General features: G+C 42.3%; 1 protein-coding gene across 1 annotated transcript in view; it reads left to right on the top strand.

The window, feature by feature from the left end:
- Positions 1-25,644, top strand: part of LOC135219303 (hemicentin-1-like) — a 113,823-nt gene that overhangs the window by 34,145 nt on the left and 54,034 nt on the right. The window lies entirely within an intron of this gene.

Below are 25,644 nucleotides of genomic sequence, written 5' to 3'. Positions count from 1 at the left end.
AACTACCGCCTTTGTCCTGCCGAATTCATTGGACGGTAGTGTGATTCGCAGGATGGAAGGATGTGCACAGCATTTGAACACCTGGCCCGCTTCCTTTCCCCTCACGGCTGGTGCGAAAGCGGATGTTCACGAACTCGGTTGTACAGAAAGAAGAAAGGCGAAGCATCGCCTAAAAGTTGCGGTTGGCAACATCAACCAAAAGCCCTTTAAATGTGTGGTAGACTTACTGTAGTTGCTCCCGTGCTTGTGTGCGCGCCTGGTTGTGGTATGTGTGGGGAGGGGGAGATATGCACCGTAAAGAAAAGAGGGCCAATTTAAAAGTATAGATATGTAAATTGGATTTATTTTGATATTATTTTTCCATTCTGTACGGCTAACAAAATTGCCACCAGGCTGCACTTTCGCTACTGGACCAAAAGCCCTCAACCTGCACGTGACAGCGACTAAAAAATAACACTAGAAAACTTTTGGTGTGTTTATGACTGCTCTTCACTTTAATTTGTGATGTTCGATTTCGTTAAGGGCAAACTTTCACAACTTCACACACAGGAACCTGCGGTTTGTGTGTGGGAATCCACCGACTATTCGACGTGTGTCGCGCCTGTGGCAATTTGCGTCTTGTTTTTTTACAAAAGCCTTCGCCCTATCAGCTGCGACAATTTCGTTTCCTTTTACTATACCTCCTTTCACATTCTCTTTCTTCATCGTAACTCCACCTTTCCGATAACTTTTGGTGTGTTTATGACTGCTCTTCACTTTATTTGGATGTTCATTTCATTAAGGCAGAACTTCACAACTTCACACACAACCTGCGGGTTTTTGGAATCCTACCACATTTTTTTGCAGCGCCTTCGGCCCCTAGCTGCGACCACTTTCGTTCCTTTTACTATACCTCCTTTCACATTCTCTTTCTTCATCTAACTTCCACCCTTTCCTAATACTTGATCATTGTGCAACTGCTTTGAGATTTTCTTCTTGTTACACCTTTCAAACCTTTTGCTATCAATTTCCATTCAGCGCTGAATGACCTCATAGGTCCCAGTGCTTGGCCTTTGGCCCAAATATTATATTCAACTCGACTCACTTTCATTGACTTGTCAATCAATCCTGTTCTGCCTCAATTCTAAGAAGCCTGAGCTGTGTGAGTGCGAGAGAAAATATTCCTTCCTTCATTAGGTATTCGTCATGATGATGGACGAAGGACGACCACCTGGTGGCTTTTGTGCTCTGAAATGGTTTTATATTCAATTCCAGAGGCGACTGTTGAACGTGCCAGCATGAGTTTGTTGCAGTTGGGAGACGGGATGTGATAAGTCCCTCCTATTTCGGATGGAGGCTGAATTGGCAGTGGAACTGGTCCTGTAGATGAGAAGAGCGGTACCCAGTAGAAAAGCAAAGCATTTCTTGTTACTCGTTGACGGCTTATCCAAGTCCCGCACCACTTCCATAAGCGCTATGGAAGTGGTGCGGGACCTGGATAAGCCGTTAACGAGTAGCAGGACCCCCATTATCACACTGCAAATTCCACATCCACCCTTTGATCTTCCAAATTATAGAATTCTGAAAGACTTCAAATCCTCAATCTGCATCAGCTCACGGGGACGCTTGTATAATCTAGGAGTTGCACATTTAAAGGCTCAGGAGCCACTGACAGAGGAAAAACGCGGCAATACCAACTTGAAAGTCTGAAACTAGCCAGTACCAGGTCGATTATTGGTCGTGTAAACTGTAGCAGGTCCCTCAAATACACGTCCTAGGAGATGATGGAGAGTCCGACAAGAGTACCTTGTGGCCGTCGTCATCTGACGACCCCAACCCACTTGAAAATAAAAAAAAAAAAAATATACGCTTCGAACTCTCAAGTTCAGAGACTTAAGGATAACGTGTGAATGGTTTCATCCGGGTGGAATGAGGACACCCTCTCTTGAGATTCATCGCTGAAGTGCAGGAGGAGGATAAGTGCACAAATGAAGTGAGTGAGAAGTGCGATTTATCAGTAGGTGACAAATGGCTTGCTATTTTTTACCCGTGTGATATGGCTCTCAGGATTTATACCTGGGTGATGATAGACACTTAGTTGCTCAAGCGTCCCACACTTCCAGCCTTTTGAATGTGATAGAGAAATATGAAACGGGCATATTAAACTTTAAATTATATTGAGAAAGCACGAGGAAATCATTTGTCTGCTGCAACAAATTCGATATTGACATCGGGTCATTGCACAGTTCTCTATCTTTTCTGTTTTAATAGTCCTGATAACACCATCATTTACACTATTCAAGCTCAGTAGTCTTTGTTTCTGGCGCAGTATTTTTCTGGTCTACTTTTGAACTGACCTCGCTGCTAGGTGATATATGAGAGAGAGAGAGAGAGAGAGAGAGAGAGAGAGAGAGAGAGAGAGAGAGAGAGAGAGAGAGAGTGAGTTATGAGGTGCGTGTTGGCGTCTTCATTGTATTTCTACCAAAAATGACATCAAGGTGATCGCAGTGGCAATGGCGCGTAGCTGTTGCGGTTATAGAAGGAAAGCGGCTTCCTACGTTTAAGTGGCTTTTGTCCCCTTTCTTGGGAAGAAATAAAAGTTATGACACTTGTAAGCTTTTTGTGTGTTGGGGCTATATATCAGATTTTTTTTAATTAGAAAAATATAGCGTTGTGGTTCTTCATTGCCAAGTTTTTAGATCAGAGTTAAGCGCACACGGGGAAGCCGGAATGGTCTCAGTGACCACATTAATCTAAAGAGAATCAGCTGTTTTAGTTTTCTGTCAAAGAAAACTATTGTGCTGCCGGCCTTGTCTGTCTGTCCGTCCGTCCGCGCTTTTTCCTGTTCGGCCTCAGATCTCAAAAACTGTTGCAAATAGAGCGCTGCAAAATGATATGTTGATTATCCACACTCCAATCATCAAAGCACCAAAATGTAGCCCTCTAGCCCTAGTAGTTTTTATTTTAAGGTTAAAGTTAGCAATGATCGTGCGTCTGGCACCATATAGGCCAGGGCACCACCGTAGCGGGGTTGAAGTTTCATGAGCCGCGGCTCATACAGCTTTATACCGACACCACTGAAAGATAGATCTATTTTTGGTGGCCTTGATTATTTGCTGTACAGGACACTCAATTGCGCCAAAGAAACTTCGACGCATTTTTATTTATTTATTTATTTATTTTTTCCATCTTAAATGATTTGGCCTTCACTTGCACGCATGACGTCATCAGAGGTTCTTACGCGTGGAGTCTTATAATTTTTTTTTTTTGAAGGTGGAAGAAAGCAGTTAGGTCGTAGTGAAATGTTTGGAGGAGAGAAGTGCTTACTTGCTTTTACGACATACATAGTTCGATTTCATCTGTAGAGACTGCTCAAGTATAGTCATTGAGAAGGAAGGATTTCATTCCTTGAAGATGTACGTCATGTATTTATCGGTTTGCGAACAATCACTTCTTTAACCTTTGTCAAACTGAGTCATCTCGACCTTGGAGGAAGTGTAGTTCATTTTTGCCCTCGTCAAGATAGGTAATGGCACACCGTAGTTTAATGGTCGTGTGCAGGATAAGAAATGTTAGCAGATAGGAACCAGTGTCCCCCATAATTGGTCACATAATAAGCATCCAATTGGCCTTATGATTGTCGCCTTTTTTTCATTGCTATCGCCGTCGCCCAGTCGTCAAAGGAAATGGATGAGTTGTCCTTGACGCCAGCGTTGTAGGTTTTGCTAACGGAGCTGGGTGGAAGTGTCTGTCTATGACTCTAATTTCACGCTCTGGGACACCTGAGGAGAGAGAAATAAGATGTGCGGAGGGAGCGAGGGGGAACTCAACTACTTAATCTTATTTAAAAAAACAACGCGGTGGTGACTTGTCAACTGGTTTTTTTCTTTTACGGAGGCGTCATCCTTGTCGATGATTCAAAAGAAGGCGCTGTGGTCTCGGATTGGTGCTGTCTGTTGACGGGAATAACAAAGGCAGGACGCAGTTTCCCGAGATGTAACCGAGTACCTACCTACTGGGACCTTTCCCTGAGAAAAGCGGGACGCCATATCTTAAAATAACCATAGAATTTTCTTGAAAATAATCTCATTGTGTTACCACACCCAATATACTCGGTTGCTTACCTTATCTAACCAAACTCTGGAGGTTTTAATTTAACCTAACCTAACCTAGGGGCATGGCAATAAACAAACAAACCAAACCAAACCAGGGCTGGTGCAACACTAGCCTACAAATCAGGAATTAGCGAGCGGGGCCCCAGTCAGGGAGAATAAAACACTGTGACTTCACGACCCCGTTCCTGGAAGTAGTAGCAGTTTGCAAAGGGTATTGATGTGGTTGGAATTGGCCTTCGCGGCAAAAGAAAGAAATATTGGTAGAAATCGAAGCGTTCATTATTTAATACGATAAGAAGGTTTCACAAGACGTTCTGCTTTTTTGTAGGATATATCTTTAAAGGGCATAGCATTGAATTAAAAAAAAATGACCCATTCGTTTTCCATGTATGAATCACCCACCTTTGTTTATAGTCATCGTCTGTTATAGTGTGAATTTTTCCTGAATTACGGGCGTCTCTGTGAGCAAGAGCCCGTGCTGACACAAGGTCAGTTTAATCAAAAACAACAACAACAGTGTGAATCACACAGGTGCAGAACCCTACAGAGAGAGGAGCGAAATCCAAACAGTTGTGCGGCTGCCTCGACTCTTTCAGAGTCGACCGGGATTTCACACAAAACAGGTTTCCTTAGAAACCAGGCGAGGATCGGGGTGACGGACTGAACCCTACCGGTTGCCACGACCATCCTGCGGTCTTCACATCGAGTGAATCAAGCTCAAATGGTTTTCGATTCGGGACTCATTTCGACTCAATATTATTACCAGCAACTCATTCTGTGACTCTCTCTGTCCCTGCATTTAACAGGTTCAGCTGTAGATTAATCCTATGGAATGTGGGGATTCCGCATGACCTTTATTATTGGAAATATGTTAAGGTTCAGATGAAGTTGAGGTACGATGTTCTTTGGCAAAGCTTAGGTATTCCAGTCATATTCATTTCCGCCCCGGAAACCTTTGTTTTGTAGCTCTGCGAATATTCATTCTGCTGCTTTTCCCTGCTGATGTTGCAGCTGTGGCGTTACCAGGAGTCTCGCGTTTTGCTAAACTGCCTCCGGTGGAAGGAGCGATTGGAGCCCCCTCTGGTAGGTGAGGGAGGGAGGGAGGTAGTGGATCCTTGTTGCGAGCTGTGGCCTCTCTCTCTCTGGATTTACAGGTTGCAGGGAGGACTGCCTCCTCCTCCTCCTCCTCCTCCTCCTCCTCCTCCTCCTCCTCCTCCTCCTCCTCCTCCATTTTGAGAGCTTTACCCCGCGTTCAGTCCAAACAGACAGACAAGGCTTGAGTGCGGCAGAGTGGGTCAGTTGGGAGAGTCCACTTCAGAACATGCGCCATTTTTCATTATCGCAATCTCAAAGCCTATTATATATCGATTAGTTATATATATATAATATAATTAATATATATATATATATAGTGATATATTATCATCTATATCTATATATAATATATAATATATATATATATATATATATAGATATATATCTATATATATATATATATATATTATAAGTTACTGTAGGAAATGGGTCCTGTGAATAATAGTTGGTTGAATAATGTGCCGGGTCGTCAGTCTTCCATTATGATAAGCAAGTTTCTGGAAACCTGCATAACTTAGGCTTGACCCAACCTCCAGCTTACTCGGTGCGCGTGCTAAAGTCTACAGTCCAATAGAGCGTTGCTTCACCAACGAAATTAGTAAATAAGTACGCAGTATTTTATTAGGGATCATTGTCCTGTACTGTTTAACATGCATATTGCCTATTTTTTTACATTTTCATTCTGATCAATAAATACTAAATATCCTATCCTGAAATTCCTGTATCTGGAACTCAACGTGAAACACCTTTTTCAGACCTGTTAACCCCCCCCCCCCCCCCCCCCCCCCCCCCCCCCCCCCACCCCCCCCCCCCCCCCCAACAACACAAGAGTAGTTTGTAGGCTTACTCCTCGAGTAAGCGAAAATCCAGATTGAATATACGAATCTTTGTTTCCAGTAGAAAGGAGGAGACTCATTCATTCTACTGATCTTCCTCAGAAGTTGGCTTCTTTTAGGTCGACTGAGGAGAACAACCCGTCGTAGGAAATGTCCCTTACTGTTGGTTTTCGTCGTGTCCTGTAAGCTGCTGTCTGTAGTGGTTATAGGTTGGTATTTCTGGGTTCTTGATGCCGCTCTCTTTCGTCCCACTGGGAGTCAAGTAGTGGAGTTCATGCTGTAATAATATAAACCGACTTTCGGTGGCGCTGTTATTATTGACTGCATTTCGTAAGAAGTATAGTAACTATATTAGACTCTCTCTCTCTCTCTCTCCTCTCTCTATTGTTTCAAGAACTTGTTTTAAGAATTTTTTTTTACATAATGGCTATGGAAATTATTATTCAAGCGATTATATATGCAAATTTGGTCACTGCCCTGTATGTAGTATGTTTAGAAATAACTGGGATTATGGACTTTCCAGGAGCACGAGGCCGGGGGGTGGGTGGGCGACTGCCCATAAGAATTTGGGTCATGTTTATTCGACTACAGTCTAGAATGGTTTCAGATATATAAGTAGTTACTTCGCTGCAGCAATATTTTAACTGTAGAGAACAGCATCAGAAGTACGCGCGGATGGACTGCCGTGAACTTGGGGTGTGCGGTAGAGTAGCCTGAAGCGCCTCTCCTGCTTCGTTATTGGTCATTGTGGGTCGTTCTTCGTCTCCCATGAGATCCAGTAATGGTGGTGACGTTGATGACAGTGCGTTTACGCCATTTTCGTTTGCCGGGTGATCTGCGTTGTGTGTAGAGAGAGAGAGAGAGAGAGAGAGAGAGAGAGAGAGAGAGAATAGTTAAAAGTAACTGTTCGGACTATATGGAAGGGGCATCACATAGGAGGCCAGTATCTTTCGAAAAGAAACTTCAAAACTTATTGTTTAATCGACGCTGTGATATGGACGACCAAAGAGAGAATGGAGTTTGCACTGTGGTCAAAAAATACATCCCACTAATAAACTGTTTCTTTGATAAAAGAGGGGCCTGCTACGAGCGCTAAGGAAGTGTTAGGGACCTGGATAAACCGTCAACGAGTAGCAAGTAGCAAAGCACTTGAAAGGGCAAATGTAGTTGGAGACAGATTTTTTCATTTTTCTTTTCCACTTGGTCACGTGAGCGCTACGTTTTGCCTTTTTTTTTTTTTTTTTTTTTTTTATTTATTTATTTTTTTTTTCCTCAAAATTTCTCTTGTCAAATTTCAAGTTAATGACTCTATAGCAATTTTGTTTCGCGATAGAAAACTAATAAGATGCATATTTTTTATAGCAGTAAGTAAAATTATTTTCTTAATCTACAATAATCTTTGCATGTGTTTGTATGTGTGTAAATAAAATCTTCTGTTAAAAAAGGATACGTGTAAAGTATTGAAGGCCCATTAAAACAGTATGGTTTAAAGCTAAGGACTTAATTTCGAAATATAGTACTTAGCTTTAAACCTGAGTGTTTAATGTGCTTTTATAAAGTAATTTTTACTTATATTGTAATTCCCCTGTAAACATTTGTTTTGTGATACTACCAGAGTACCGATGAATGACGTTTGTGTAGTAATCAACAGGGCGGAAAGGTAAATATAATGCCACGACCAGAGCCATCCATCCAAGAGGGCTTTCCCCTATACGCATTCCTTGTCTTGGTTGCAAATTCCCGAGATGTATGTGGCTAGTATTGCATAAGCCCCGGTTTTTTTTTTTCATGCTCCTAGTTTAGGTTAGGTTAGGCTATGTTTGGTTAAATTAGTTCATGGTAACTTGGGGTGGAAACACAATAAGATTATATTTCAAGAAAATTCTAGATTAGTTTTTATGATAGGGCGTCCCGCGTTTTTCAGGGAAATGTCCCAGTACTCTGTTACATCTCTGGGAAAATGTGCGCTGGTTGCCTGTTGCGCTGTACTCTGTTAAGTCTGCACAATAAATGGTTTCTTCCGTCGGTCAGCTACATCATCAATATCATGGCCTCTGGAGCGTAGTTCTGGTCTGTAAAGAATGCCGCGTGATTTCCCCGAGGTTCGTCCTGTATTTGTCATTTCACAAAGTCGGGGCTGATTTGCCTTTTCTTTCGTGGCTCTACTGTAAACATTTTATTGGCTCTATGACTGTGTACAACTTGAGGAACGCCGTTTCACTGCGCCATCTCGGACTCGTAGCGCCGGTACAGGTAGCGAAACTCACCTGAAGTACCTACGGCGCCGTCTACCTGCCGTGACCCGGTTTTCTTAGTCTTCTTCAGATGATATGGGCAGGTTTTTGTTGGCTCCAACTAGACGTAATGTGGTGGTACCCAGGGGGAGGGGTTGGCGGTTGTTTTTTGCTCCCTGTTTGAGGTTGAAGTGTTTGGGTGTCGCTGTTTCTCTCAAGTGTAAAGAGCGATTTGTATGGAGGTGAATATCTCTCAACTATTTGTTGACTTGAGATAAGAGAAGTTTCATTTTAAATTGTAGCTTTGGGAAATAGTGGTTTCCTTTCTCTCTCTCTCTCTCTCTCTCTCTCATCTCTCTCTCTCGTCCTCTCTCTCTCCTCCTCTCTCTCGCAAGGAGGTAGTTTATTCTTCTTCGGATGGATTTAATGACACTGCAAATTCCACATTCACTGTTTGATCTTCCATATCGTAGGGCATCGATTAAACAAAATGGCTTTAAAGTTTTTGTATACCAATAATCCAGACCTTGCAGCGGAGAGCGTAGCGTTGAAGTAAGTCTTTTACAGTACTGCATCAGCATTAGTCATCTTACTAAAAAAAAAACCTATAAAAAAAAAACACTTGACAAACACCCATATGCGCAAGAAAAAGAACCTACTTCATTGTCCGTAACCCTGTTTGAACGTACAGACATCATAACGCATACGAAAAAGGCGTGACGCTGTTGAATAAAGCAACCTTATTCTATGTAGTATATATATACCTTGGAATCAAGAATGTTCGCAGCCTGTGACCGAGACATCGGAGTCCTTGCGTTTGTGGCTCATACTTTTTATTATTATTATTATTATTATTATTATTATTATTATTATTGCCTTGGAATAAAGTATGACAGTGCTTATTGATGTTAGGATCGGGTCAAGTGTGACGTGAGGTTTTGAATGGTGTCTTATTTTACCCTGAGACCTATCGATCAATGACCCCGTAGGGGGTTAGTGCCGTCAGTGGACCTCATACGGTTCGCTGTAGGCACTACTTAAGGTTCTTTGCAGCGTGCCTTCGACCCCTAGCTGCAACCACTTTCATTCCTTTTACTGTACCTCCTTTCATATTCTCTTTCTTCTTCTTCTTCTTACTTTCCACCCTCTCCTACACTTGATTCATAGTGCAACTGCTTTGAGGTTTTCTTCCTGTTGCACCTGTCAGTTTTCATTTCAGTGCTGAATGACCTCGTAGGTCCTAGTGCTTGGCCTTTGGCCTCAATTCTATATTCGACTCGATTCAACTTTCAGTCAATGGCTTCTGTTTGAATTAATATTATTATTATTATTATATATGAAACCTAATCACTTGAGAAACAAACACACACAAACGGCCCCATTGACGTGAAATTCAAGCTTCCAAAGAATGACGTATTTGGTCCCAGTGCTTCCTGACCTGTGGCCTTGACCCGGTATATTTCATGCTAATCCTTCGGGCAGCCATATGGCAACCGAGAGTCAGCTCAGCGGTGTTTGGTTAAACTCTTTTAATAATAATAATAAAATAATGATAATAATAATAATAGGGTTTCCAAGTGTCTGGTTTGTCATGTCGACCGGGTTGTTTTTGTACGTATGTTTGTTTTGCTTGGGGAAAAAATAATTTATGGACATTCAGCAAAATATAATGTATGGACTTAAATCATCCGTGGATATACATACTATACCCTGTTCTGATACAGCCCCCCCCTCCACCCTGTCTTTAGTTATGACGTCTCTTTTCGTATACCACATTGGGGTCAAGCGTCCGTATTCCCTAGATATAGCAAGGTGCGTTCGGATTGTAAAGTCGTTTCCACTCCTTAATTCGAAACTACGTTTCATCACTGAATTATAGCCGCGAGCTTGATGCTATAGAGACTTCTCTCTTACCTCCATTGAAAGTAACTCGAAGATATAATAAGTAATATCTTGGCTGTGATAGTCGTCAATGCAGTCGTAAGCGCTCTGTCGTTCATAGGTGAACACGTTCAGATGAAAGCCACCCTTGTTCCAGTTCCAGGACTTGCATGAGTGAGTGATGAAGGGGGGGGATTCTTGTGGGGGGGGGGGGGGGGGGATTTCTTGTGAATTTCTGTTAAAAGAAAGTAAGAATGCTGTGCTTGGTCAATTTGCTGCTACATTCTCCGCCTACTTCTTCCCCTACCAGCCCGCTCTTTTCCAACCCCCCCCCCCCCCCCCCCCCTCCTCGATAGCTCATTGTCACAAACTTTCCCCAACTTTCTCTCTTGGGTCTCGCGTCATCGTTCGTTTTTCGTGGGGTTGCCATGTCGGTCTCCGGCGATGTAGAAGCGACTTCTGATACGGCAGTGTCGGTTCCATAATCTACGCGGTTTGGAGTCGTCGCTGTTATGATTGTTAGGGGGCTGCCGTCACTGTGTCATTATTTGCTGGCAACTCGTGAAATGTCTCCATTATTATTATTTAAGTAGGAGACACCGGTATATCAAGTAGTGAATATATATGTATATATAGCGAAAATATTGTAAGATATTGCAGGTTTCTCTCTCTCTCTCTCTCTCTCACATTATTAAGATTCGTGGAGGTTTAATATTCTAATGGCTTGGGATGTCGCTGCGGAATATGTGGGGTCTGATAAATCTTATAATAGACTCCTCTTCTGCTTCGTCTTTTAATCCTTCAGTGTTTTGTGCTTTGGAGGCCATTTCACTTGATCAAGTAGATCACTTTTTTCTGTTCTCAGAGGATTATTTCGTCTTTCCTCCTTCTCTTCCTCCTCCCCCTGTTAGGTAGGAGGAGGAGACCTCGTATTGTCGTGCCGCCAAATTCTTCTGAAAACGTAAAACAGTTTGGTTGACGATTGTGTGCTTTGGGGGTGATGATAGGGTTTGGGGGGAGTGGTTGGGGTTGTCTGTTGAAGAACAGATTGATAGTCTTGAAGGTAACGGAAGTGTCTCCTGTTTAAATGCAGCTTGTTCCTACATGATATACCAACCCTCGATCCTGTACATTAGGAAAGACTTTCAGCTTATAAAGGCTGGAGTTCATTCCTAATGTAAATGACCTCAGGTTTATATAGTTAGGAAAAATGCATCGGACAACCTCCTTTTGTGTCGTACAAATTCTGTGAAATAATTCTGTGAATTGCTCAGCTCCTGTATTTCAAATATTTTCTTTGTGTGGGCACCACTCGTGAGGGTATGTTGGAGATGCAACGAAAGAGCTGTGGTGCATCTACCCAATATGTACCCATTATGATATAGTAGGTGCTGAAGGTATTGAGTAGAATTTCGGCCTTGGATTCCTCGCTTTTCACCATCCCAGACCCTCCCTCCCTCTCCCCTTCCGCCCTCGACACACAGCCAGCGCCTTCTTATCCCATCGAGTTAATAATGGTGATGTCATAGTCCTTCATCATATTCCTTTCTCTCTCTCTCTCTCTCTCTCTCTCTCTCTCTCGTCCCCACATCTCTCCTTCCCTCAGGTCATGTTTCGTAAAACCACCTCCACCAATGGTGGGTATCGCTAGCGGTGGGTAAACCTTTCCTCCTGCTCCTCCTCCTCACATGATGAATTTGATGATGCCTCGTCTCTGGCCAGCCCTTCTGATGCGGTGCTCGTGAAGCCCTTTCGCGTTGTTTTTCCTAGTGAAGTTTATTCAGAAATGCATGTATCGCAGAGAGACTGCATTAGAAGTGCATTGCGACTGAAATTAAATTGGCAGCAGTCGTCCGGTTGATGATTGCTCTTATAACCAAATAGAGAAAAGTATTGACACACTAGTCGTATAAATTGAAAATATTGGACCTAATAATACATCTCTATGAATAAGTAAAGTATTCATGTTTAACAATACTTAATATATTTCTTATTTCCGTTATTCAGTCATGTGTGCATTACAGTTGTTAAATGTGCAGTTTTGCCCTGTGACGAATTTTTCTTTGCTTCAACGGCCTCTTATTTTGTCAGCCGCGTTCGAATGTTTGTGTGTATGGTTGCCCCGCCTCTTGGTTTCATCTCCTCTATCTGCCTATTTCCTTTTGTCAGTGATTCTTTCTTTCGACGGGTTTTAATGCCTTTGGCGCTGTCTCCACTTCTTCCTGTTGAACTTCGCCCCTTATACAATCGTGAGAAACTGTATCAGTAGCAGTGTGTATGAATTCCCGCGCTCTTTCGGGACCTCCACGCCTAAGGACAGTTTAGTAGGCAATGGTGTGGCAGAAACCATTGCATTGATCAGTTCACCTTCATTATTTTTATTATTATTATTTTACGATACTTACGTGTGTTTGTGCTCATGATTGTGTGTGTTTAAAATTCGTGTTCACAAACTCCCTTGTCATGTGGAACTCTGTTGTTTAATTCCTTGTTATTCACACGTCTATCCCCTCATATTAGAAAAAAAATCTCCCGTTTAGTGATTGTCTTAAAGGAACCAGCAGAGCAGTTATGATTTTGTCACACTCGTCGTCGTCGTCGTCTTGTCCTCATGGCCGGCCACTGGTTTTTGTCCGATTTTGTCAGTTGGCAGAGGCAGGGGAAAGCTCGACGAGTCTTCGTCCTGGGTTAATAGTGTTGGAGGTAGATAAGGGCAGTGGGAATCCCAGTGCACTTATCTACCTCCAGCACTGTGGGATTACCTGCGATGGGGGTCGGGGGAGGGAGGGGGTGGGTGTTGAGGGGTGAAGTGAGTCTCGTCAGGTAGGCATCTCCCAGCTGTCACCACCAATTATTTCCAATGTTTAGAATGATTTTAAGCCCATGGCGACGGAGCTTCGGGGGTTTCTTTGTACTGGAAAGGCCTCTTATTGTACGGTCCGAATGGCGGAAATGTTTCACATTTTGGGGGGTTTCCTTTCGTGTTACTCTGATTCGTATCTGGATTAGGCTCAGCGTAAATAGGCGATGACTGCAGATCTATTACCTTCTTGCATACGTGTTTATTAAGTCTGTTCAGGCGTCATTTCAACATGGTTTCTTCACCAGTGCTTGGCCTCAGGACAAGACCTAATATTTTATTCTAATCCTTCCGACCGGCCCTTTGGAAACTTGAAGTCAGCTGAGTGGTCTGGTTAAAATACTTAATTATAATAATAATTATAATCATCATCATCATCATCATCATACGGTTTCGGGCATTTACAGCCCCTTTTGAGTAAAAATAGTGTGTTGTGAAGTTTTTTTTTAATATACTTTTGAAGAATTTTTGTTATCTCATTTTAATACACATTCTTTTTTGTCATGGAATCTCCTTTTTCGCTCTTGGAATCCTGTGAACAGAATTTTTTGTAATGTGAATCCGAAAACGTTATATGGAATAAATCGATAGAGAAGGATAATTAAGTTCAGACCATATGGCCGTTGGTATCATTCAGATCAGTATGGGAAGGGGTGCTGTTCAGTCTTTTAAACCTGTTTTATAATAACAAGAAATATAATAAAAGATGGTTATATTTCAGATGATGGAAGATCTCTCCTCTGAGCAATTTTTTGCTGTAGTATTGGCGGAATAATAAAGCTCCCCGAATCTTCAAGAAGAAGGAGAATAAGAGAGAGGGACCATTAATAAAACATCTTGACCACAAGCCATTAGGACGTGATACGGGAGGAGAACTCTCCCATGTTGAACACTACACAACGCCTCTCTCTCTCTCTCTCTCTCTCTCTCTCTCTCTCTCTCTCTCTCTCTCTCTCTCTCTCTCTCTCTCTCTCTGTGACGGTGGAGTGTAAGAAACGCAGGTGTTGTCAAGGGTAGGGTAGGGTAGGGCCATGGTAGGGCACGGTTGGGGTATGGGCAGGGTTAAAGAAGCATCACGGCTGGTTTGGGATGTGAGGGCGATAGATGGTATGAGTCGAATTCTTAGGACTAGTGTTGCAATGCATAATGATATACTACATTTCCATTGGATAAATGCAGATGAAAGGATTGGATGACTTATACCATTTTCTTTGGGTAAATGCAATTGAAGGGACAAAAGTTACAGTGAATGTAATGGATGTTTTAGTGGTGCATTTTGACTTTTCGCCATTTGAAGTTTAATGTGTACGTGATTTTTTACTGCCTGCCCGGCATACTGTAAGCATTCCTTGAAGAGCAACCATTCTCTTCGTTATGCAAAGTAGCCAACTCTTCGCCTTCATGAGATCGAGGGTGAATTTGTCACCAGGTGTTTTAATCAATTGCTCTCGTGGCATTTCGCCTTTCCTTTTGTTCACTTTGTTTGGTTTGATGTTCAGCTCTCCACAGGGATAATGTCCTCTCTGGGGGCCCCTTGTACGTTTTCAAAATAAGCTGCTGCTTATATTTCGTATTGTCGTTTAGTGTTTTCTCGTCAGTATCGTAGCTCCTGCAGAATAGGAAGGAGTCTCTTCGGTTCTTTTTGTTTTAAATTTGCCTTCTTCGAGCGGTATGTTCTTGTGCGCGTTGATTGTGATGGGCCATTCCTTTAGAGCTGAGGACGCACAGATTGCCCGGATGTGAAATTCCTGGTGAGAGAAGTTCCCGTCTTAAGAACAAATGCCATCGCTTGTGCGGAGTGGGTCAGAGGACTCCCGAGAGCCAAAGGTTCTTCAGTCTTGTCTGAAGAACCTCGGGCAGGGACTGCTTAGAAAAACTGACCGGCCAGACCAGGAAGTTTGTAACCTCAGTTTCTTGCTGAGAGAGAGAGAGAGAGAGAGAGAGGAGAGAGAGAGAGAGAGAGAGGCGATTGATCAATTTGTGACGCCTATACCATATGGGTCAGGAGGGGGGAAAATAGCGCGATTGTAAATAAATGGGCGAGAATTGTAAATAAAAAGGTTCGGAAGTGACCATGTTCCATTTAAAAGTTGACTTAAGTAAATATTGTGACTACTTTCACCCTATGTATTTTTACCTCATGTTTTCGGGATATTTGGTAGTTGTGTGCGGCAGCGGATTTCGGGGATGGGGGCTGAGTGTCCGGGGGCTCGGAATATTACTTATGAGTGGCTGGGCTCTTGTTGGAGGATGTTTGGAAGGGGGGGGGGGGGGGGGGGGGGGGGGGGTGTTCAGTGCAGCGACATAGCAGTTTCTGCCCGTACCCTGGAGATTCCTCCAAGCCCCGCGCCTTCCCCAAACCACAAGAGCCAGGCCTGCCTCGGCAAGTGACCACACACACGCTAAAAATGGGGTACCAACTCTCTCTCTCTCTCTCTCTCTCTCTCTCTCTCTCTCTCTCTCCTCTCTCTCATATAATAATAATATATATAATATATATATATAATATATATATAATATATATATATATATCTATATATATCGTGTTTTGTGTGTTGATTTTGGACATTACGATTCAATTTTAACCATCAATTAAAAGGAAATGAATTAAATTGTTTCCTATTCGATATGAATATTCGTGTTTTGAGGCCCTTTGGCAATTATGAATAGGTCTTGTCTTTGAAAGACTTGTGATGATGACGCACGATTTTGTGACCTCTTGGCTCGGGAATCGCTCACTTCTGTTGGTCGTCGGCCAACAGGTATTTGTGAGGGTCAAGCCTCTGGGGCGCTCGGAGGAGTTCACTGCCCTTTTGCTATGAGGCCTCCGTCGGCCCTTGCTAGAAAACAGGTTTCTTCGGAGTATACACGAACATATGCTTTTTTTTTCATGTGGTTCATTACGGATTTCTCTCTCTCTCTCTCTCTCTCTCTCTCTCTCCTCTCTCTCTCTCTCTCTCTCTCTCTCTCTGTGTGTGTGTGTGTGTGTGTGTGTGTGTGTGTGTGTGTGTGTGTGTGTGTGTGTGTTTGTTTGTTTGTTTGTTTAGCCTTTACTACTGACTGTTATTAGTGTAGACGTAAGCGGGGAAACTATGAGATCGTTTATTTTGGTGCTTAATGGCTTGAGTAAAAGGGTAACGGGTGTTTTAGAGTAATGTCGGTAACTGGTGATTTCAACGGCAACTGATAACTATAGTGCGTTTACTTTTCCAAGATCGCTGTGATGTGGCTTGTACAGATGTACGTTGCCAATTTTCGTGTTATGGTAATCATATTAGCTTCTTGGAGTCTATTGAAATATAGTTTTCATTTCTTGAAATGTGGTTCTTTGTTTGCATCAGATATTTTGAATAGATCTTATTTCGTATATTCTTCGTTAAAACTTGTTTCATTAATGAAAATGAAGATATGGCATCATTTTTTCCCCGGCGATGCCAGATCTGAGTTTAGGCTTGACCACCGAGTGCCTTGGTTTAGGGGACCTATGATTTTTAAGAGGATTTAAAGGGTCATGGTCAGTATCATTAAAGGATACTTGCTCTCGATCACCTACTGTGAAAAGTATGGACAGCCCAGCCCAAGTGACTCCCGTAAACGTCTTCACCCACCACCTGAGGCCAAGGAAATAGTCTTTAATTTCCTGAAATAGTTCATTTTATAAAAACATCATGAAGGACCTGTAACTGATGTTTCGAAGGCTATCCAGAGACCACCTGAAGCAACAAAAGTGTCAGAAATGACTATTCACAGGGAAGCAAGAGAGACGGGAAATATAATGAAATCTCCGAAATCTCCAGTGTTTCAAAAAAGAAAAGAGAAAGTGGGTTCTGTGACTGACTTGGATGATTTTGATAATGTTATGCAAAGAAGGAATGAGTGGTTGTCTTTTCTAAGGGCATAATAGATTAATTGACTTATGAATTTATGTTTCAAGTCCAAACACCGGAGCCAACAGGCCACTCAGCGCATCTATAATTATAGAAAGAGAAAGAATAGCTAAATAGAATCGGGAATGAAAATAAAAAAAAATAAATTGATAAGTCAGCAGAGAAGAAGCAAACCCTTTCCCTCGACTCCCAAGGTCTAAAGCGAATCTTCCTGAGAAGGATTATATATGCGGGAAGCATTTAATGGGAATTACGTACCCGTAGATATGACAACTCTGCTTGTTCTACCTGACCCCACCAGAGCATTCTTAGAAAAGTAAACACACTATAGCGGTGTCAAGCCCAGTGCGATGAGTCCTTCGCAGTTCATATGTACTACAGCGATGAGCGTGAAACTTGTGTCGGTCCCGTATTTTTGTTTGGATCCCGTTCAAAAGAATGTTCGCCATGTGTGGTGAATGCTAAGATATTCACAATCTCGTGAAAAATAATCTGTGTAATAATAAGAGCCCACAATGATGTTGCAAACGATATTACTAAGTAAAATAAACAAGCGAAGATTTCGAGGTGTTCCTCATCAGTGTTAACGTTAAAACGTCAAGTGAGAGGCGCCAAGTCTTCTCACGAAGAGCCTTTCATGATCAGGTCCATATTTTCCTTCGCAAGTTCATGTACTTATGTTCTTTGTGTACCGCAGTTTCCTCCAGCAAAGGCCGCCCACGGTATGGTAAAAGAACAGCCTTCATCTTGAGGGTCTGTCTGCCTGTCTGTCTCCCTCGTAGAACACAAGGGAGGGTGGGTTGAAGGGTTCCTCGGCCGGATGGCTGGCCACATCCTCTGTCTGTGACGAACTTCTCAGTTTCCTTCCCCGGGATGCGGGATGGCCCACAGTGAGCATTGAGCAGCCCTGGAGGAGTTTTCCATGGTGGTGATCGCGCACGATCATGTCATTGAAGGCTGCTGTTGCAGTCCTGCAGCATTCAGTGCAAAATGCACCTTGTTTTTTTATTCTAGGGGTTGTTTGCAATGGGTCACTGATGCTATTCATTTTCAAGCTTTCGAGTTGACTTGGAGGGACTTGCAAAATCCTCAATGAAAACCGTCGACGCTCGAGTTCTTTTTGAAGTTAGTCTCCTGTGACATTCACAACCCAAATGGTCTGAATTGACCGAACCCCTCTCTGTGTTCTTTGTTATAGAGTAGTTACAGTAGGACAGCCAGGTTGGGTTGAGTGACTGGAATATCATGTGACATGCGACAGGCCTCAACACTTCTTCGGTTTCCTACGTCAGGATGTTGTGGCCACATGCTTGGGTTAGTGTCTCGGTCGCCAGATGGCTCTCTCTTACTACATTGTGTTGTTGGTCTCTCTCTCTCTCTCTCTCTCTCTCTCTCTCTCTCTCTCTCTCTCTCTCATAGCCTTACATTAGTTTCAGTATAGTCTAAAGATGTAGGTGGTGTTTTTTTCCTTTAGCTGCAGTATTGTCTAAAGGTGTAGTTATTGTTTTTTCCCTAGCTACAGTAGTACTAACGGCTGGAGTTTTCCCTAGCTTGCAGTATTGTTTTTTCCCTAGCTGCAGTGTTGTCTGAATTGTAGCTTGTTTTTTTTCCTACTGCAGTTTTGTCAGAATGTTTACTTGTTTTTGTATCGTTGCAGAATGGTCTCAAGTAAAACAGTAAACTGTAAAATCGCTCGGTACTGTAAGTAAGATATGAATACTCCCTTCGCTTGATCATTTGCCAAGTTTTACGAATTATTTAGTCTGAAGACCTGCCATCTTTCAATTGGGATGAACTCTATTTTTATCACTCCTGACATCCAGAGGGACGTTGTCATTAAGCTGATCGGCAAAACTCCATCTGTGTCAAAGAAGAAACGTCCTGGGTCCTAAGGAAGGAAGAACCTGGAAGGACGCAGTTATCGAAATCATTTTGCCGTTGGTTGGGATGAAGAGCTTGTTTACTGGGCCATGAACAGGGAAGCATCATCTTCTCCATCTGTCACCGTCGATCCCCCCGCCCCCAAAGCCCCAACCCAAACCCCTACTAGACACTCCACCGGCACTCTCTCCTCCTCCCCCACCGACTTTACCTGGATAACTATATTATCTCGGAAGCAGGTGGCTGGCTGATTGTTGGGGCCCGTAGGAGAGGGCGAGAATAAGGAAAGGTGAAAAGGGAACTTGATTCGAAAAATCATGCATAAATGAATGCGGATTCTGTTTGGTATCAGTGTTGACAGTAAACCCGGATTTTAATTTTCTCCCGAATGTTACAAGGAACCAAAAATGTTTTATATTGTGTGAGACAATGATAGTGAGTTCAGTGTATGGGAGGTTATGTCAATTATAACCAGTGCGCGCTCTCTCTCTCTCTCTCTCTCTCTCTCTCTCTCTCTCTCTCTCTCTCTCTCTCTCTCTCTCTCTCTCATTTGACATGAAGAGGTGGCAGTCTTAGAAACCAGACACATGACGTAGCTGTGGTAATCGACAGGGAAATATAACGCGGAGGAATGTTAACACAAAACGAAAGTTGATCCTAAAAGCTCCCAACAACAGCCACGATTCCTGGAGGTGAATTTAGAGACTTCTTTGCCTGAATGTTGAATCAGCTTTGCAGTTCTTACAACCATATCTCGGGAGAGGACCGGACCAAGCACTGAGGTTCAGTTGAACATCAAGAATGTGGATCAGTCAGAGAGAGAGAGAGAGTGAATATGGGAATATGTCTGTATACGATTGTTCATTTTTCACTCTTCAAACTTACTCTGTTATTGTTTTATTTCGTATTTCCTTGCTCACCAATTTATTCTATACCTACGATATTGAGAATTCAAGATAATTGTAGAAAGGAGAAATGCATCCAGACACTACCCTTCCACCGAAAGTGTCCCTTCGAGAAAATCTAAGCGGCTTATCCGTGGGTTTAAACGCACGTGGGGCTGTTTGAAATATTGGTAACAGCACCAAAATGAGATGCCGTGTTGATAGAAAATCTGATTCCGTTTCTTGTTATTGCATAAAAAAATTGTATCAAACGTGAACCTATTTAATTGGTTTAGAATTCTGCGTGACGGGAAAAATTATAGTTGACATCCGTAATGGGAGATAAAACTCGTGGGAGGACACAAACATCCCCACCCTCCAGAGAGGTCTGGTCATTTAGGAAATACTAGTCTTGATGTTATTTACAGTCTTTTGCTGATATCTATACGGAAATCGGGTCTATCTATGAAAGGTTGACTTTTTCTTGACATTTTTACCTGAATTCCGCGATTTATTGGTACGACATGGTGCACTTGGCAGTCAGAATTTGGTAGGTTTTGTGTGGAGAAAAACCCATTCCCAATTGTTCCTTTTGTTTTTCAGGTAATTCGTGTTACCTGTCTCCGGATTGTATTTTTAAATCTTTTAGTCATTTTGTACGAATTGGTACGATAATGTCGCTGAGGATATCATTTATGCACTCATTCTAGCAGCAGTTCTTCGAAGACAGGTGTTGGGCTAAAGTTTTTGAGGAACGGGGTCAGGGGGCAGCGTGAACTGCAGAGCTGACTTCCATATTAATTAACTAAGGCGGGACACATTTGAGAGCACTTCGACCACATGTACTGGTTTGTTTGTATCGTTTACGTTTGAGTTAAATTTTATGGGTTTTAGGAAAGTGCATCGTGGCCGACTGGGACGCACGTTTGTGTGGATGGAGGAGGTGGAGGAGGTAGGAGAAGAAGAGAAGGAGAAGGAGACTGGACGGGTGACTCGCGCCATTCAAGTTGTTTTTGTTCGGGACTGCCTGGTGATTGGGTCAGGCGCTGACCACCTGCTTGCTTGGTCCTTTTCTTTGGGCCTGACCAGGAGGTCAGCAGCAGTTTTATTCGAGAAAAGGGGTTCCCAAGGGAAAAGGGGTGGTTCTGATAGAGATCCAGGCTGGTCAAGTGACCCAGGTGAAGAGAAGAAGGCTTGCGGGGTTACTGCTGAGGCGATGAAGCGGTCAGAAAGGGCACCACTATAATAAACTGTAGCTACTTGACCCGTGGTCGTAAACAAGTGACCGTGAAACAATTCAAGGCGATGTTTTCCAGTTCAGCCAAATAAATATCTTTTTCAAATAAAATGCGCTCTCCTTCATGTGACAGCATCGAGCACTCTCTTCGGGGATTGCTGTCGGTAGTGCGTTGAAATCTCCTCGCCCTTTTCTTCTCCCTCGTGACATTCTGTAGCTCTCGTAATCCTGAATGTTAATAGAAAGTTCTTGATATTTCCTGGGTTGTCTCGCTCCCCCACCCCTACTCTGTGCAATGGGGGGAAGTGACCCCTCCCACTTTTTTTTTTTATTTTCGTAACTCATTTTTATTGAATAGGTTTCATTTTTAGGCCATTTTGGAATGTCGATGAAGAGGCAGCTCAGTCAGTTTATCATACATAAAATTTTTAAAAGCTAGATGGCGGAGCTCATTTCCCAGACGAGTTAAATCCGCTATAGTAGCATTCACTTCTCAGGGCGTCTGTGAACACCGACCGACACACGACGTATATTTGCGCGTTGGTTGGCTTTTTCCGTTTCACTGCCCATTGTGGGCAGCATCGCCAGAACCGGTTGGAAGGAGCAGGAGCGCTGACCTCGCTACTTCATCTGATCCCCATGCCCTGCCACTAATCAACCCCCACCCTAACCCCCTTTCCCCTACCCCCCTAACCCCCTTCTAGGACCCCTATTCGTCAAGAATGGGGGAACCGGGGAAGTTCGGTCAGTGCGTAGCCTCCATTCTCTCCCACCCACCGTCTCGCCCCCATTAAGGTGGTGATGTGTCGTCACGGGAACGGGAAATGGCCTTGGGTGGATCGTTCGGTGGAGCCAAGTGTCTCATTGAGAGAGGAATTGCTGCCGAGTGCTGGTCATCCGTTGTGTCAGTTCAATAGTGCTGATGGGAAGTCTCTTGACTTGGCGATTTCTTCCAAGGCGTCATGTTCTGTTTTGGCTTTCATCAGCCACTATGAAAGGAATTACTCATAGTGCACTCCTTCAAAACGATTCACCGGGAAGGGAAATGCCCATTTGTATTTAGCTGAGCTGCTCATGATTGCTTTATTAATACTCGTGCCGTTTACTGGAGGTATTTTGGGGCCGGTTTGGAATCTTGCTTCCCGTAAAATGACGGATCCGAAATTTGTATGATAAACCCTTGACCTTCGTTGGACACTTGTTCTACGTTTCTATAACACTGAAGACGTCAAATAAAAGTGGCAGCAAATGAAGATTTGGTATCTCATTAAACTGTTATGATAGCATGGTATGATAAGGATGAATTAATTTCTAATCTTCTAAATGAATTATACAAATGCCCAACATCTAGCCCAGACTCACTGAGAGAGAGAGAGAGAGAGAGAGAGAGAGAGAGAGAGAGAGAGAGAGAGAGAGAGAGAGAGATGCAGTTAATTGGCTCCTCAAGCGATGGCAGATTGTCGTCAGTGATCCCTCCCAGAAGGTCTTTCCTCTGGAAAGCCCTTGGGCTCCCTGTCCCTGGGTAAGTGGGAGATTTTATGGCCGGATGAAAGAACCCCGAATCGAGGGAGGGATGCAGCTGAACTGGAGTCGATGATCATCCAGGAAGAAGTCTGGTGACTGTAGACTTTTGCAGTTTTATGAAAGAGAGAAAGAATACTGGAACAAAGACGATCACGTCAATCTCGGACGGAAATGCACAGATGGTGAACCATCCCGGTTCCGCATAGAGAGATGATCTCAACGACGACGTGTCTCTGGTAGGGGGGGGGGGGGGGGGGTGTTAGTGCCTTCAGTGCACTTCATGCTGTGAACCTTAGGCATTACTTCGTCCCGTACCTGGAACCCATTTCGTTCCATTTACTGTACCTACTTTAATATTCTCTTTCTTCCATCTTATCCCCCCACCCCACCCTCTCCTAACAACTGATACCTACTACAACTGCTGTTGAGGCTTTCCTCCTGTTACACCTTTCAAACCTTTCTACTCTCACCTGTTTCAGCACTGAATGACCTCATAGGTCCCAGTGCTTGGCCATGGATCTCAATTCTATATTCAACTCAAGTGAACTGCGGATCTTAGTATAGAATATTTAAAGTCCTTAGCACGTGTGTTCGACCTGGCCACGATACTCTTCTACATAATATAAGTACATTGTTTTCTGACTTGGCAAGGTCGTCCGTCATTCGTGGGCGATTGTGGGAGCGCGCGATTGACCTTTGTTAGCCCCCTGTTATTCACGGATCCGTACGGTCCCCGCGCACAGTGGGCCAGGAGGTGGACATAAACCCAAAAAATGATTGTTTAATTTTATCAAAATTATATTAAAAACGTAAACTATATAGAATAGTTTTTAGAAAGGAACCGTATATTATATTATTATTTAAGCAGTAGGGGTTAGACTGGTTTTTAGACGCAATCGGCTAAGTACTGTCGGCCAAAAACTATTGGCAGAGTTTCATAATATTTCGTTCACCCTGCCTGACGCACGATTCATGCCTTATTTATCGATTTTTCTTTTCAAAGATGGAAGAAATCATGTGTAATGACGTTAAAAACAGTCACTGATATCTTTAGAACATTTATGTTATGTTATTGTGTAAAACTATTTTCCATATGCAAAATTGACGTGAACGAAACGAAGTGATAAAAAACGTCATATCACAACCATAGATATACATTAACAATAGATAGGAGACACCTATCACTAGTAGTATCGCATAAACATAGTCCTTAAATTATCATTTTCAATATTAAGTTGAAGGTAGTTGAACTATTCCCCATTTTGTTAAATTTTACACAAAAAAAAAAAAAAAACCTTGGAATCTCACAAAATGCTATCAAATTTAAAAACAAAAAGAAAAAAAAAACGATATCCTAACAGTGTGAACCAAGCAACCTAACTCTATTGCTTTTGATGTTATGTGCACGGGAATCTGTCAATGTGTCATTTATCGGTCTAAGAGCGAGAGACAATTATTTGCACACTGCATTTGGTGCAGGTTCCTGTTGGAGAGATATCAGAAAGCTTTAATAAACCGGAGAGAATCATACATAGATGAATATAATTGTTTTAAAGAACGGCAAAATTTAGAACATGGGCCTGGAGGTGGAACACCTCAAAGCACCACAACAGAGCAAGTCAATACAGTAGTGTAAATGTTGCTGAGCAACATTCATTTGTGAATTTTGAATTCTAGTGCATCGTCACGGCATTGCTGAACCAGGAATCATGACTAGCTCTACGCTAATGACTGGTGTCTGATGATACTTTATGATGAGAGGAAGAGATTTTTAAATCTACACTTGAAATCTTTGATAGGTGTCTAATGAATAAGTCTAATGAATAAGCAAACGTATCTTTGATGGATGAGAGATTCAAGTTAGGCTTACTCTTTTTGTTTTGTTTTTTATCGTGGCCAATGAATACCACGGATAGGGAGGGAAACAGTTTTCAATGATGCATGCATTTTTTTTTTTCTTCCAATCTAAAAAGATACATTTTATTATTGGAGATACTTTATTAACATCGGCTAATCACTCCATCACTCTTATACCCGCCACCTCCGCTCTCTTCTACCATCTCAGGCGACTCGAGCCAAGACCACCGGTGGTCTTACTCGAGCCGACTTCTTTCTTTACGAACTCCATCGCGTGAAAGCATCACTAATGATAACGATTATTTTAAAATTCCCCGCACCGACAAACGGACGCCTTAAAATGCAATGTTATAAAAACAATATTTTCTGTTCAAAGAAACTTTATCTTTCATTCCCCAAAATATGTGCATACACTCATGTTACAACCCTGTAAGCCGTCAAAGAGCATCCCTTGATTAAAGCAGTAGGTTTTTTCTTAAAAAAAAAAAATAATAAATAATAACAAATGAATAGATAAATAAAAACATATGAAATAGACTTGAACGAGAACGTTCACCTTTCATATTTCTTATCCTTTCAGCTACTTATAATATGCTTATGGTAGTAGGTCTAGTATACATGTAAAACTAATTTGAATTAATTTCTGTTTAGAAGAAATGAATAGCTACAGAAAGATCAACCTAAGAAAGCGTTAATGAAAGTAAGCTTTTCTTAACCTGTATCGTCAGTTTTGGACTCCCACAGCTTTCCAACTCGTCCAAATGAAACAGAATGATGATGCAAGGAATTCGATAAAAAATAAAGACAGAATTATATTCGTTTGATTTTTTTATGATTGCTTTTTGACTTTGAATAGCTAGGTCTGAGTAATTATGTTAAGCAATTATGAAAAGATAAGAAGAAAGGCGAATATGGCTAATAAAACAAGAATAACGGGAATAATCAATAAAGCAGATTAATATATATATATATATATATATATATATAATATATATATATATATATATATATAATATATATATATATAGTCGATTTAAATTATTCATTTATATTACGTATCAAATAGACCTAGGCTAATCATGTGTGAAAATCAGAAGTCCAATTTAGGCCCACTAAATGTGTCATGCAAATTATTTTATTGATGAAAGGACAAAATTAGTTTAATTAAACATCGTTTTTCAAAGAATGTTAACGCCTTGATGTATTGTTTATCGGCTGTAGGAGACTAAATGACAACACCCCGTGCAGTACGATATGTTGAGTCTAAGACTCGAGCGTCAGCAAAGCCAACTTCAAATGCTTCGGTTTGCTGTCACGAAGGTAGAGTTGAGAATAAAATTAGAAAATCGTTGGACCCATCGGTTATATATTTTC

Source organism: Macrobrachium nipponense, chromosome 1, assembly GCF_015104395.2.
Source record: "Macrobrachium nipponense isolate FS-2020 chromosome 1, ASM1510439v2, whole genome shotgun sequence".
Classification (NCBI taxonomy): Eukaryota; Metazoa; Arthropoda; class Malacostraca; order Decapoda; family Palaemonidae; genus Macrobrachium; species Macrobrachium nipponense.
This window is presented reverse-complemented; position numbering and strand designations above follow the sequence as displayed.